A 15945-nucleotide genomic window follows, 5' to 3' on the forward strand; every position below is an offset into this window, starting at 1 on the left:
AATTTCACTTGGAAAAGTATTAATGCACATACCACATATTATTGTGTATAATGTGCCCTTTTTGCCCAAATTTTTGAAAGAAAAATAAGGATGCACATTACACATGGATAGTTCTAATTGTGTATCCATATAAATGTTTTTAATTCTTTAATTCATGCTTATGCAGTAAAAGTGTAACTCTAGAAAGCAATAATAATATCCACATACAAAATAATACCCTGGAATATGATAATCAGTTTTGTTTCCATAAATAAATAAATAAATAAATAATTGAATTGAAAAAAATTTTTTTCCTGAAAGTTTGGGCCCAAGACATGGGTGTGCAAAATACAAGGTAAAATACAATAATTTCTTATTTATGTGTAAATACTTTCCTAAAGAAAAATATTCCCTAAAAGAAATATAATGATAAAAAAATAACTGTTGAGTTTGGAGAATTATCAGAATTATCAAAATATAGTGACTTAAGTTTATATGTTTAATATATGCATTCAAATGAGAAAATTCAACTCTGTGAATGTCTAACATTGTCAATATTTACACATAAATGTAAATTTAAGACAATTGAAACTGCATGTAGTGTCTTGTGTTTCTCAAATATTTGGCTTATGCTTTATATCAGTTTTGGAAAATATTTATGTTATTATATTCAAATATCACTTTTCCCCAGGAAATTCTCTTTGGGGGGCTCCAATTAGATGCGTATTTAACCTTTCCAGCAAATACCATGTCCTTTTAGAATTTCTTCTTTTTTTTTCAAACTTATTATGATTTAATTTCTTCTACATTCTTGAATATGCTGAGCCAATCCAGATCCATACACTACAGTTTTACAGAGAAATGGAAAGAAATGAAATAAACCAAGAATTGATTACATGTTACATTTTTTTCTCATTTCATGATAATGCAGACTTTACTGTGGGGTAATTTTTTTTACAATAATCCATACTATAATGTTGTGCTATTTTGTTCTGAATAACAGGAAATTATCCAAGGATTTTCAATTTGTTACATAATAGCAGAATTTCTATTTTTCAACCTGACAATCTTCCATAAATGTGTGATCCATGACACTCATCAACTTAGGTTTCAGAGCTAGATAATTCTCTAATTAACAGTTAAAACATTTAAAGTAGAAAAAAAGAAAAGACAAGTCTCCAATTTACCCGTATTGTACAGGAACACAGACATGTGATGCACTGTGGTCCCAGGAGCCCCACCTTGACTCCTCACTAGTTAGAAGACTGGCTGCTTTCTTGAACTACAAATTGAAAGCTGTGCTTCAGACACTACCAGGGATGGGAGGAGTTTGGGGACATATCATGGACAGTAGCAAACTGGCCACAGCTGTAGTAGAGGTGCCCTGGTTGCAGCTCTGATTCAGGTTGTGTCTTTTTTTATCTCCCAAAACCTCTTCATAAGGAAATGGGAAGGTACTGAGCATGGTGTCATGGACCTTAGCCAAAAGCTCACTGATTATGTGTACACATAAGAAAGCACTCCATCTCAATCTACAAAGATAATACTTATTCTTTTTTACAGCTATCTAATACAGTGTGGATACCTATGATGGTTTTTATTATTATTATTTTATAATTTTTTGTTATTCTATTACAGTTGTCCCAATTTATTTTTTCATTGGATTTATCTTTTCACATTCATATTGTCTGGATTATTTTCCAAATTATTTTTCAAAACTTTGATTCCTTCTTCATTTGTGTTTAATATGATTAAACCTATCCATTCAACTTCTAATTTGTTATTTTTAGTCCTATAATTTCCATTTTATTTTTAACTAGTTTTACTTTGTTGCTCAAAATCTACATCTTGCAATTTAAGTTCTAGGCAAAATTACTCAAACTTATTTAAAATGTTTGAGTATTTTAACTCCAATAGCTGGATCTTTCATTGATCTACACCTTTTGCCCTTTTTTTCCTCTTGGTTTCTTCAATTCTTGTATTTTGCATTTCTGGTTATACTTTAATGTAGGTCATAAAAATTATAAGGATAATATAAGATGCTGATTAATATCTTTCTGATGAAAGTATTCAATTTTACTTCTGATCAAAGTGACTCACCATCTACTTTGCTGCTAAGGAGTTTTCCAGGATGTGGTACTTTCTGAGATAAAGTGAGAAAAGTCCTGGGAAAAAAACTGAGATTATTGGTCACCTTAATGCTTACAGACAGAGTAGTAAAATTAGGTAGTGAGTTGATTAAACTAACTATATTAGGCTAAGACTATTTCTACTTTTCTCTCACTTCAAGGTGTAAATTTTCTGGAATCCAAGTAAATGGCTAGGAATTTACTGGTCTCCCTGGTGCAGGAGGGTCTTGGTGTTTCATTTTTGTTTCTCTGCACTCCAGCCCTTTCACACTGCTGTGAGCTCTTCTCATTTTATCAGCTATTATTTTTAAACTGACAAATTCCTAAAGTGAGAAAATAATGCAAGATGTAACACTCACTTTTCTGTTTTCCTTGTCTTTGGAACCTTTATATTTTCATTGCACTGGATGTTCTTTGAAGTCATTTATAAAATACTTCTCTAACTTTTCTAATTGTTCTTGATAGGCAGATTAATCTGAAACAAACTAACATTCCAGTGCATGTGGAAATGCCTATAATATTTCATGATTTTTTCTTATGTTCTAATTTATAACTCAACTATCTGAATTAAATGATTTAATATTTTGGCCTGTTAAAGAAATAAAGGATCAAGGCAGTTTTGAAATGTCTAAATTTTTAGATAGTAAATACAAAGGCAGGAAAAGATGGAATCAATCTTGGTATTTTTCTATAGAGTCATATTTGGTTCTGCTCATTATTGGCCTTTATAGACAACCAGAGACTTCTAGAAACTTCATTGTGTGATTTCCTAGGATTTTGTCAGCTCCTGTGGTTGTCTCTGAGACTGGACCTCAGGAAAATAAAGCAATAAAGATAAAAAAAGGAAAAAAATATTTCTAAACTTCATGAGGAAATAAAGGGACTTGGTCTCTTTGGTCACCATTTTATCTGTAGGGCCTAGATTTGCACCTGACACACTGAGCATGCTCAGTTAATGCTACGACTAACTAGTAAAAAGGATCCTGAAAGCTGCAGTTCTTGCTCACTTGACAGCATAGTTTAGAGGTTAATAACTTAGACTCTGGAGTTTGACCCAACCAGATTCCAAAGCAAGGTCTTAGATGTGTACATTTGAGCAAGTTAATTATTATTTCTAAACAACTACTTTTCATCTGAAAAATAATAATAATTGCATTAATCCTACCTCATAGGGTTGTTGTGAGGAGTGGCTAAGATGAAGTGCCTTGTGTACATTTGCATCTCAGAAGTCTTGGTTCCTTTCCATGAAAGTACAAATGTAAATTTTTTACATTATTTCTAATGTCTGCAAAGAAACATCTAATCAGACAGAAAATGTTAATGTTCACAAAGGGATTCTTGCTTTTTCAAAAATTCTGCATCCTGGATGGGAGACTTTTAAAACATTGCATAATGAACAAGATTTGTAATCTTTGGGACTCAGTTTGAGACCTTGGTAAAGATGGGTGAATGCCACATCAGACCCAGTATTGGAAGCCTTCCTTCAGCTAGTTAGTGTGTTCTACTGCCATTGAGCTTATGCCAACAACTCAAGAGATGCTAATCCACTTCAATTTCTTTTCTCCTCTAACACAGGGATCAACAGAGCCCCAGAATACCTTCCAGCTCCTAAGTACCTTTTCCTTATGGGAAGTGCTGTATTTTCATAACAAACTTTTCTTTCATTCCTGCTCCAGCTATTCAGGGTAACATAAAACTTCTTGTCAAACACGTTTTAAAATAAAATCAATTCTTTATATTGTTCTGTTCTGTTAAATACAATCCAACCTCATTTCCACTCCCACTCTAGTTCCTGGCTAGATTATGTCGAGCCTCCTGTTGGATACTGTATTTTAAGGTAACACCATTTTCATAATGTACTATCTAGAACCACTTGTGACTATGGAAAAAAGTCCCTACTTTGCACTTCATCTAAACTCTGGATCTCTTCACTGACAGCATTTGGACAATGCCACGACGAATTTCCTTGGTCTTAATGCTATACACAATGGGGTTGACAAGGGGTGGGAAGAATAGGTAAGCATTGGCCATCAGAGAATGCAGCAAAGGGGACACATGGTGTCCAAAGCGGTGCACCATTGATAAGCCGATCATAGGCACGTAATAAACGAGCACAGCACAGATATGTGAGCCGCATGTGCTCAGAGCCTTCTTACGCTCCTCCCCAGTGGCAATATTCAGTACTGTGTGAAGTATAAGCCCATAGGAGACTACAATGAGCAGTGAATCCAGCCCAAAAGTGGTGGTAACAATAAAAAGCCCATAGATATTATTGATAGAAATGTCCCCACAAGGTAGATGGATGAGGTTGGGGTGAAGGCAATAAGAATGGGAGAGGACATTATGGCCACAGAAGGGCAGGCGCCGCAAGAGCATGGGCAATGGGGCCATGAGCACAGTGCTTTTCAGCCCAATGACGGCTCCTGTGCCAAATATGCGGGGCAGGGTTAGGATGGCTGTATAGCGCAGTGGGCTGTAAATAGCCACAAATCGATCAACGGACATGGCCAGCAACACAGCTGACTCCATAATGGAGAAAGAATGGATGAAGAACATCTGAAGAAGACATTCATCAAAGCTAATCTCAGTGGTGCCAAAAAGGAAGATGCCTAGCACTGTAGGTAGAGTGGATGCAGAGACACCAATCTCAGCCAGTGCCAACATGGCAAGAAAGAGGTACATGGGTTGGTGTAGAGCTGAGTTCATTCTGATGACATGAAGAATGGTGCCATTCCCAAGGAAGATGATAATGTACATCAGGCCGAAGGGGATGGACATCCAGATGTGCTCTGCCTCCAGCCCTGGGATGCCAACCAGAATGAATGTTGTAGGTGAGAACTCCAGGGAGCTATTGGAGTTCTTCATGTTGAAATCTCATTCCGTGGGGTCAGTGCTACCTTGAAAATTACAAACAAACTAGTGAGATAACATTATAATAGAGAAAGACACCTGGACACTGAGGGAAGGGAAGAAGAAAACAAAGCTCACAGATACAGGTGGCCAAATGTCTCATATCTGAAAACTGATAGGTGACCACCATCATGAAATTCCTGCTATTAAAGGGGTTGTAGTCTCCATCAGAGAGAAGTTCATGACTGGTAGAAAATTATTCCTTTGAGTTGTAGTTCTCCTTGGATCTACTAAGGGTGAAACGATTGCCTTGTCTTGATATGAATATGACTGACCCTAGAAGGCTTCTGGGAAGACTGTCATGCAGAGGCAATTTCAGCATAAGATATGGAATAATATCGGGTGAACAGAGATATTATTGATAAATATATAGACATAGGTCAAAACCACAGTGTATAAAAGCCAGCTAAAACATTTCAATACTTGATAAATAAATACAGATATCCTCGAGGTCTAAAGCAAAACTGAGAAGTGGCAGTGGCCGGAGCCTGGAGCAAGTGACTGGAAAATTAAAATAGAAAAGAATGAAGATTGAACCCACATGGGTTTCAGCTGTCCTGAGTCTTGAAATGACTAGTAAGTGACCGGAAAGATTATGTGTAAAGAACAGAATCAGGAGGAGACAGGAATCAAGTTTGGTGGATTTGTACATAGACTTTAAGGCTCATGAAAGTACTCTGCCACAATGATTTCCAAATATCTTCACTCAGAGTTCTCAAAGACAATCTACCTTACCTGTTGGGACTCCTTTCTGGCTTAGACACACCTCTGAATACACTGAAACAACAACATTTGGAATGGACTTTCAAGAAATGTTCTCCTGGGCAGGAGAAGGCAAGAGAGGGGAGAAAAAACCACCTCTCCAAACTGGGTGTGTTGTAAACTGAGTACTGTCTTGGCCTGCACAAGAATAACAGTAGAATCCTGAACCCGCAGAGTAAAAATGATCTCTGAAGGTATTTTTTATCTCATTCATCCTATCCCACACACATGTCTGTGCATGTATTTGCACATGCACATTTTTTTTGCTCACATATTTGCACACACACATTTTTCCATACTTGCTGGAATCCTGTCTGCATTTTCCCTGGCATGAACTCTGCATTCAGCTACAGCTGGACTTGCAGGGACCTTACTATCATATGCTGATTATGAAATTATTTGCTCTGCACATCTGTAACCAATCAGCACTCCTTTATGCTGTGCGCCATACAGGATCCTGGCAACACAGAATACTAGCCCTACTCAGAAAATCTTCTGTGCAACTCTTTACTACAGTCAAAGAACACGTATTTTACAAATATTCAAATACAGTCATTACATACCCTGAAGTCTTTCTACACTTATAATNAGGAGACAGGAATCAAGTTTGGTGGATTTGTACATAGACTTTAAGGCTCATGAAAGTACTCTGCCACATGATTTCCAAATATCTTCACTCAGAGTTCTCAAAGACAATCTACCTTACCTGTTGGGACTCCTTTCTGGCTTAGACACACCTCTGAATACACGGAAACAACAACATTTGGAATGGACTTTCAAGAAATGTTCTCCTGGGCAGGAGAAGGCAAGAGAGGGGAAAAAAAAACCACCTCTCCAAACTGGGTGTGTTGTAAACTGAGTACTGTCTTGGCCTGCACAAGAATAACAGTAGAATCCTGAACCCGCAGAGTAAAAACGATCTCTGAAGGTATTTTTTATCTCATTCATCCTATCCCACACACATGTCTGTGCATGTATTTGCACATGCACATTTTTTTGCTCACATATTTGCACACACACATTTTTCCATACTTGCTGAAATCCTGTCTGCATTTTCCCTGGCATGAACTCTGCATTCAGCTACAGCTGGACTTGCAGGGACCTTACTATCATATGCTGATTATGAAATTATTTGCTCTGCACATCTGTAACCAATCAGCACTCCTTTATGCTGTGCGCCATACAGGATCCTGGCAACACAGAATACTGGCCCTACTCAGAAAATCTTCTGTGCAACTCTTTACTACAGTCAAAGAACACGTATTTTACAAATATTCAAATACAGTCATTACATACCCTGAAGTCTTTCTACACTTATAATTAAGTGCTACAACAGAGAAGTTCAGAATATAATAGAAAGTTCCTAGAGGGCAAAACCTAGTTAATTTTTTAAAGTCAGGAAAAGCTGCCCTGGATGGTATAGCTCAGTGGATTGAGCATGGGCCTGGGAACCACATGATCATGGTTCGATTCCCAGTCAGGGCACATGCCTGGGTTGCAAGCCATTTCCCAGCAGGGGATGCATGAGAGGCAACCATACATTGATATTTCTCTCCTTCTCTCCTTCCCTTCCTCTCTAAAGATAAATAAATAAAAAATCTTAAAAAATAATAGTCAGGAAAAGCTTTCCTCAGAAAGTGATATTTCAGCCAATATTCAATTAATTAGTACAATTTTTCCAGGCGAAGTGGAGAAGTTGGCTGTAATATGATGTGAAAAAATTACCATGTCAATGTGCGTATAAGAACCCATGGTGACAAGAAATAAAAGACAGAATGGAGAAAATAAAAATGGTTGACTTATTAGGATTTAAAAATTATAGATTTTTTCATAACTTTAACTTTCATGAAAATATGAGAGAAAAATATTTTTTAAAAATTTCATTGCCTGTACCTCTCATGACCTGATGCAGTTTATCTCAGCAAATACTAGCTTAGGGAAAAATTGGGTTGTGGGCTGTGCTCAAACTGAGGGTATGAAAATTCAGGGACAAATTTTGGCCCCTAGAAATAATCACATGTCAGAACTTCTCATGGCTGAGGAATTTGAGGGACACCTCTCTTCCCTGAGTGTTATAGTTTTTCCTGTGTTCTCTCCTCCTTTCCAAAAGCTCTCTTAACCCTTTAAGTAGACTATATATTAGTTTGCATGGAGTTGAACAGCTGTTATTTCTGCACGTGGCTTCACTGCCAATTGACCCTGTGGACCCTATTTCTTGCCTATATCATCTACACAACCTGAAAGTAGAACGGACACATCTTGATGGATGCTTGAACCCGAGGTCTACCCTCCCTTGTTATCAGCTGTCTTCTCTGCCTCTACATGCTCTTTGGTTTTCTTTTTTATTTTTCTATCTTTTTTGCTTTATTGTATCCTCCCACTTCTCTAACTTCAGAGTCTTCACAGCCAAACAGGGATAAGTTCTTCTTTGAAAAAATCTTAGAGAGCAATCATCCCTCCTGAGTTTAGTATTTGTACAACAAGAGCATTTTAGATTGGGAGGAGTAAAAATCATTTTGTCTACAGCCCACCATACTAGGACACACAATTAATGCTCAGAAAGAAGGGAGTGTGGTGAGGTGGATAGTACAATCCCTGGATGTAAAAGGAAATGGAGTTGAATATTCTTACAGTATAACTTTACCTACTTAAGCTTTTGTGAAGTTCTGTTTCTTTATTTTTAAGAAGAGAGACTCCAATGCCTACCTCCGAGAGTGGCTCTGACTATTTCATGTGAGCTGTTAGCAACCAGTGAATATTAGTATCCCCATTTCTTCTGCCCTTTCCCTCAGGCATTCTCAGAAGACATTGACTAGAGACAGATTATCCTAAAATTTCTGTTAATGGGATCTTTCCTTATCATTGCCTCACTGATACTCAAACCACATTTCTGAGGGAAACAAGGACACAACTTATTGATGAGCACACAAAGATGATGTCTTCTTGCTTAACTCACCTAAGATATTATGATGGCAAAACTATTTCTGGAAACCATGACATTGTTTGATATTGTCCTTTCATTCTTCACTTGCCATCAAGTTTTTAAAAAGCTTCTTCTCATTCTATCGCACAGATTCAAGAAACTAGGGATCTGGCTACTGCAGAGGGAAAAGCCTAGAAGGCTGATTATGGGGTAGACTTGGGACTCCTTCTGAAAGCTGCTTCAGAAGTCAGGACTGGGAAATTATGGCCTTAGACACTCACCACGAGCAGAGCTGACCTCTCAGTATCGAGTGGGAAAAGGGAAGCTCACTTCAGCAACTCTCTGCCCATTGACATTAACATCTCCCTAGACTTGGGGCTGGAATGCTTCTTCCTTCTTTGTAAGCTGATTAGCTGTGGAGAGTTGAGGAATGGAAAGGCACTTGGGTCCCCTGAGAAGCAATTATCCAGGTAACTACATCATCTTTTCTCCATGCCCAGGGACTCTAAGGGAAATAAGCAAAGGTATAGAGTCAGTATTTCTGTGAAATGAGTATAATAATAGTGTTCATCTACTAGGAAAATAAAATAATTGACAAATGTAAATTGTTTTAAAAACTGTTTGGCTCATAGAAAGTCCACCATAAGTGTTAGCTAATACTATAACTATTGTTTACTGGAGAAATAATATATTAATCTATTATAGTCATCGACTTTCACTTTTATAAAGATGCATTTAACAAGTAATGAGCAGAGCACAAAGTTGTTGGTTTCAAGAGCCCATGAAGGGTGTTTAATATCAGAAGGTGATAGAACCCAAGGGTTAAACAATTGTAAATAAAATTTTCATCTTGGTTGGAGCAAGTGATAGGAGATTGTTCAGAAAGGTGTAATAAACAGGAATTCCTAGCATAAAGTGACTAGACAGAATTAGCAGAAATTGAACATATGTAGAACCCAATGTTACAGAGATTTTCAAATTGCTGAACCAATGAGATTGGGTTATTTGTAGATTTTTGGGAGGCTAGTTTTCTGACTGACAAAAGAAAGAGAAATTTGGCTTGAAAATTTACTATGATGTATTTATAGGACTTTAAAAGTTTGTTCTGAAAATATACTTTTCAAGCTTCTGTGAGGAGATGCTTTAAATGATAGGTTATATGGATAGATTAGAACTAGATATACATGGTGGGGAGAAAGTGGGTTTATAGTTCTTTAGATGGAAGATAATACAATAATCAATGAATAATAATACAAAAATAAACTCTGTCTCATGTACTCACAACTGTAAACCTACTTTTGCCCCACCCTACATGTAAATTCAGGAGTAGCTGAGAGATTTGGAGAAATGGAGGGATTTAGTGAGACACAGTTATAATAAAGTCAAACAAATCTAGTGTGAATAAGAAAATGAGGGAATTGAGGAGATAAATATCTGTAATCAGAAAATCGTCTATTAGACATTAATAACAGAAGAGAAAACACTTTGGCTCATACCTAGGTCCAAGATATAGTCATAGGATGAGAGAGGCAAAGTAAAATTGAATTAAGCTTCATGGAAACTAAAGATCAGAAGCTTTGATGTAAAACCCTCAAATGAACCATACATTCATTTGAATGTTGCCATATTTTTCCCCAGATGTCAGTGATATGAATATAAAGGAGACAATCATTTTCCATTATGCTCTGGGATTGTGTTGTGGGATATCTTTTGCCAAATTTTTCTTTATAAATTTTTAGCACCCTTAACACTCATTATACATTTAATGATACCTCTCTCTTGACTAATATATAAAAATTACAGCTTGTGTTTATTATAATTTATTTGTATGTGTTGCAATTGTATTTATTATAATTGCATTTATTGTATTTATGTTTACCAACTATTGTTCTCAAATAAGCCACATTATGGATACCTCACACCTTTCTCAGAAAGGCACATTCCATGTCATTGAAACTAATGGAACAGGAAATATTCATAATGTTTCCTTGAGAAGTATTTGCAACACATTTTTTTAGCTGTGTGACAAGTTTTATACAAGGAGTAGTCCCAAGACTGCTGCAGAGTCCCTAGACTCTCCATCAACTTGCTGCCAGACCTGGATTGGACTTGCAGCTGAACTGCAGAGTATTCATCTTGATAAACCAGTTGAAGTGTAGCTGATCTGAAAACTTGTAAATTTTCAGGAGCACAGAGGAAGATGGGGAGAAACAAGGACAGGAATCTGTACAAAAGTTTAAACAACTCAGTCTGGTTTGAGTCAAACAACCCAAAGGTGGAGCTATTTGATGAATGGGACAACAGCAATCAAGAACCAATTACAACAGGAAAGGCCACATAACTCACACAAGGGTCATTCCTAGAAGACCTACCTCAGATGATAAGGGAGAGTGCATCACTGGGTCCCACAGGACATCTACTACAGAAGCCCACGTCACCAAATTTGGGAGTCATAGCAGTTCTATTTAAAACATGAAAAGGAAAACAAACAGACAACCAAAATGGAAAAACAAAGAATTAGGCCCCAAATAAAATGGCTGAAGGAATCTCTAGAAAAAAAGGGTGAAATGAAATAGAAGCAAGCAATTTACCAGGTACAGAGTTCAAAGTAAGAGTTATCAGGGTGCTCAACAGCATGAAAAATGATATAGAAACTGTATAAAGGACCAGTCAGAAATGAAGAGTATAATATCTGAAATGGAAAATACATTAGAAGAAATAATCTGTAAATTGGGAGAAGCAGAGGATTGAATAAGAAAAGTAAAAGACAAAGTAGAATAAAACATCCAATCAAAACAGAAACAAAAAAATAGAATTAGAAACCAGGAAGATGGCTTAAGGAATATTTTGGACAACATGAAAGGTGACAACATCCACATTATAAAGGTACAAGGAAGAGAAGAAAGTAAGCAAGGGATAGACAACCTATTTAAAAAAGTAACGTCAGAAAATTTTGCTAAGCTGGTGAAGGAAAAAGTCATACAAGTTCTGGAAGTACAAAGAGTCCTTTTCAAGATGAACTCAAAGAGACCCACACCAAGACATATCATAATTAAAATGACAAAGGGTAAAGACAGAGAGAGAACCTTAAAGGCAGCAAGAGAAAGATAGTTATTTACCTATAAGGGAGCTCCCATATGGCTGTCAGCTGATTTCTCAATGGAAACACTTCAGGCCAAAAAGGATTGGAATGAAGTATTAAAAATTATAAAAAATAAAGACATGCTACCAAGGATACTCTACTCAGCAATGCTATAATTTAAAATTGAGGGCTAAATACATTTCCAGACCCCCTAAAAAATTTCAAGGAAAAGCCAAAGGAGTTCATTACCATTAAACCGGCATTGCAAAAAATGATAAATGGTTTAAGAACAAGAAATATACTTCCGACAAGATGGAGGCATAGGTGGAAACACTGTGCCTTCTCCCACAACCAAGTTTGACTACAACAAAAGTTTTGGAGAACTAGAACACACCCAAAGACCAGAACATGGAATTATACGGAAGTCCGACAGCTACGAACCGTTCAACGGGGACAGTAAGAGAGGTGGAACCAGCAATGGAGCTGGGTCGGGCAGGACAGATCCCCCGACCTAGGCGCTAGGCGCGCGGGCAGCCCAAAGCCAGTCGGGGTGCAGGGCAGACTGACCAAGTTCGCACATTTGCGCACAGTGAGACAGACCACGCAGGCCCCTGGGGACGAACCCAGTGGTGGAGGGCCGACAGCGGTGGCACACTCGAGTGCAGTGGAACGAAATGCGTGGGCCTGGTGACAGTGGTGGCTACGGTGCCGGTGGGGGTTGTGGCAGCAGGCAGCGGAGGGAAGCCATTGTCCCTCTTTGACCCGCCCCCACATACAACGTCACAACCCAGCAACTGAGTCGCCCTGCTCCGGTGAAAACCTAGGGCTCCGATCCTGCTACTTAACAGGCACGACCAGCCCGAAAAATGGCACAAGAGGAACTCAAAGTCCCAGAGCCAATAACCCTAAGCAACCGGGAAATTGCCAGCCTCTCAGAAGTCCAATTTAAGACACTATTTATCAGGATGCTCACAGAATTGGTAGACTACAGTCACAAATTAGAGAAATATATGAAGGCTAAACTAATTGAAATGAAGGGAGATGTCCAGGAAATCAATAGCGATGGAAAGGAAACTGGGACTCAAATCAAGGGAATGGACCAGAAGGAAGAACGAAACATCCCACCAGAAAGGAATGAAGAAATGAGAATTCAAAAAAATGAGGAGAGGCTTAGGAACCTGCAGGACATCTTTAAACACTCCGACATCCGTATTATAGGGGTACCAGAAGGGGGAAAGAAACAGCCACGAGTGGAACACTTATTTGAACAAATAATAAAGGAGAACGTCCCCAGTCTGGCAAAGGAAATAGATTTCCAGGAAATCCAGGAAGCTCAGAGAGTGCTAAAGAAGTTGGACCCAAGAAGGAACACACCAAGGCACATCATAATTACATTAGCCAAGACTAAAATGAAGGAGAGAATCCTAGAAGCAGCAAGGGATAAGGGGACAGTCACCTACAAAGGAGTACCCATCAGACTGTCAGTGGATTTCTCAAAAGAGACCTTACAGGCAAGAAGGGGCTGGAAAGAAGTATTCCAAGTCATGAAATCCAAAGACCTACAGCCAAGATTGCTTTATCCAGCAAAACTTTCATTTAGAATGGAAGGACAGATAAAGTGCTTCTCAGATAAGGTCAAGTTCAAGGAGTTCATCATCACCAAGCCCTTATTATATGAAATGCTAAAGGGACTTATATAAGAAAAAGAAGATGAAAAATATGAACAGTGAAAGGACAGCAAACACACAGTTATTAACAACCACACCTAAAACAAAAGCAAACCAAGAGGGCAGCTAGATCAGGAGTGGAACCATAGAAATGAAGACCACATGGAGGGTTAGCAACAGAGGGGTGGGAGGAGGAGAAGGGGGGAGAAGGCACAGAAAATAGCATAGATGGTAGGTAGAAAATAGATAGGGGGGAGGGCGAGAATAGTGGGGGAAATATAGAATCTAAAGAACTTGAGACATGTGGTTATAAACTAAGGGGGGGAGAATGGTGGGGGAGGGAGTGTGTGGGTGGAGGGGAATGAAGGGGGGAATAGAACAACTGTAATGGTATAATCAATAAAATATATTTAAAAAAAGAACAAGAAATATAGAGGGAAAGAAACATAAATAGAATAAAAATGGCAATAAGTAAGTACCTGTCTATAATAATCTTAAATGGAAATGGATTAAATGCTCCAATAAAAAAACATAAGGTAGCTGAATGGATAATAAAACATGACCCTTATATTTTCTGTATAAAAGAGATTCACCTCAGAACAAAAGATATACACAGGCTGAAAGTGAAGTGATGACAGAAAATATTTTATACAAACAGAAACAAAAACAAAGCTGGGGTAGCAATACTTATATCTGACAAAATAGATTTTCAAACAAAAGCCATAGCAACATACAAAGAAGGTCACTACATAATACTAAAGGGATCAATCCAACAAGAGGATATAACCCTCCTAAACATTATATGCATCCAGTATAGGAGTATCTAAATATGTACAGAAAACTCTGGTGAACTTTAAGGAAGGGATCAACAATACAGTTACAGTAGAGCATTTTAACACCCCACTGTCATCAATGGGTAGATCTTGCAGACAAAAAACAAGGAAATAGTGACCTTGAATGACACACTAGATCAAATTGATTCAATCAATATTTACAGAACATTTTATGCCAAAGCAGCAGAATATACATTCTTCTCACATGCACATGGATCATTCTCAATGTAGACACGTTAGGACAAAAAAGAAGTCTTGACAAATTAAAAAGGATCAAAAATCATATTAAGCATTTGCTCAAATCACAGTGTCATGAAATTAGAAATCAACCTAAATAAAAAAATTCAAAAACACTTAAATACTTGAAGGATAAATAGCATGTTAGTAAATAATGAATGGATTATCAGTGAGATTAAGGAAGAAATAAAAAATTACCTGAAAACAAATGAAAATGAATACAAAACAACCCAAAATCTATGAGACACAGTGAAATAAGTCCTGTGAGGCATTATAGGCCTACCTCAAGAAGCACACCTCAAATAAACAATCTAACCCCATGTCTAAAAGGACTAGGAAGACAACTGCAGACAAAGCCCAAAGTACAAGAAAGAAAATAATCAAAATCAGTGAGAAAATAAATGGCATAAAGACTAAAAAAACAATTAAAAAGGTCAATAAAACAAGAAGCAATTTTTTGAAAAAATAAACAAGGTTTAAATCAGATTCACTAAGAAAAAATGAGAGAGGATCCAAATAAAATCAGAAATGAAAGAGAAGAAGTAACTATATAATGGAAATACAAAGGATTGTAAGAAATTATACAAACAACTACTTTCCAGGAAATTATACAATCTGGGAAAAATGAATAAATTTCTAGAAACACACAACCTTTCAAAACTAAATCAGGAAACATGAATAGACTAAAAACTATAAATCTGAAGCAGTAATCAAAAAACTCCCAGCACACAAAAGTCCTGGACCAGTTGGCTTCAAAGGAGAATTTAACCAATCATTCAAAGAAAAACTAATACCTATCCATCTCAAACTATTCCAGAAAATTTAGGAAGAAGGAATATTCCAAAGCTCTTTTTACAAGGCCAGTATTATTCTAATTTCAATATGAGATAAAGACACAATAAGCAAAAAAAAATTACAGGCCAATATCTCTGATGAACATAGACACTGAAATCCTCAACAAAATATTAGAAAATTGGATCCAGCAATGTATTAAAAACATCATACACCATGATCAAGTAGTATTTATCCAAGGAATGCAGAGTTGGTACAATATTTGCAAATCATTAATTATAATACATCACATAAACAAAATGAAAGATAAAAATCACATGATCAAAACAATAGATGCAGAAAAAGCATGCAATAAAACTCAACATCTATTTACAATAAAAACTCAGCAAAATGGAAATAGAGGGATCATACCTCAATGTAATAAAGGCCACATATCTACCTTTCTATTATCTTTCTATCACCTATCTACCTATCTATCTACCGTCTATCTCTTTACCTAACTTTAAGATACAAAGGTCTTCAGGGAAAATGCTGTTTTATTTTGTTTTAAATCTTCAGTTGTTTTGCTTTTAAAAATATATATTTTATTGATTATGCCATTACAGTTGTGCCATTCCTCCCCCTTCATTCC

General features: G+C 37.1%; 1 pseudogene; it reads right to left on the bottom strand.

Moving 5' to 3' along the window:
- Nucleotides 1–4019: 4019 nt before the first annotated feature.
- LOC118982894 (olfactory receptor 51J1-like) lies at nucleotides 4020–4973 on the bottom strand (annotated as a pseudogene).
- Between the last annotated feature and the right edge of the window lie 10972 nt (nucleotides 4974–15945).

This window comes from Sturnira hondurensis, unplaced genomic scaffold (genome assembly GCF_014824575.4).
Source record: "Sturnira hondurensis isolate 20B ecotype Veracruz unplaced genomic scaffold, ASM1482457v3 Scaffold0002532, whole genome shotgun sequence".
Classification (NCBI taxonomy): Eukaryota; Metazoa; Chordata; class Mammalia; order Chiroptera; family Phyllostomidae; genus Sturnira; species Sturnira hondurensis.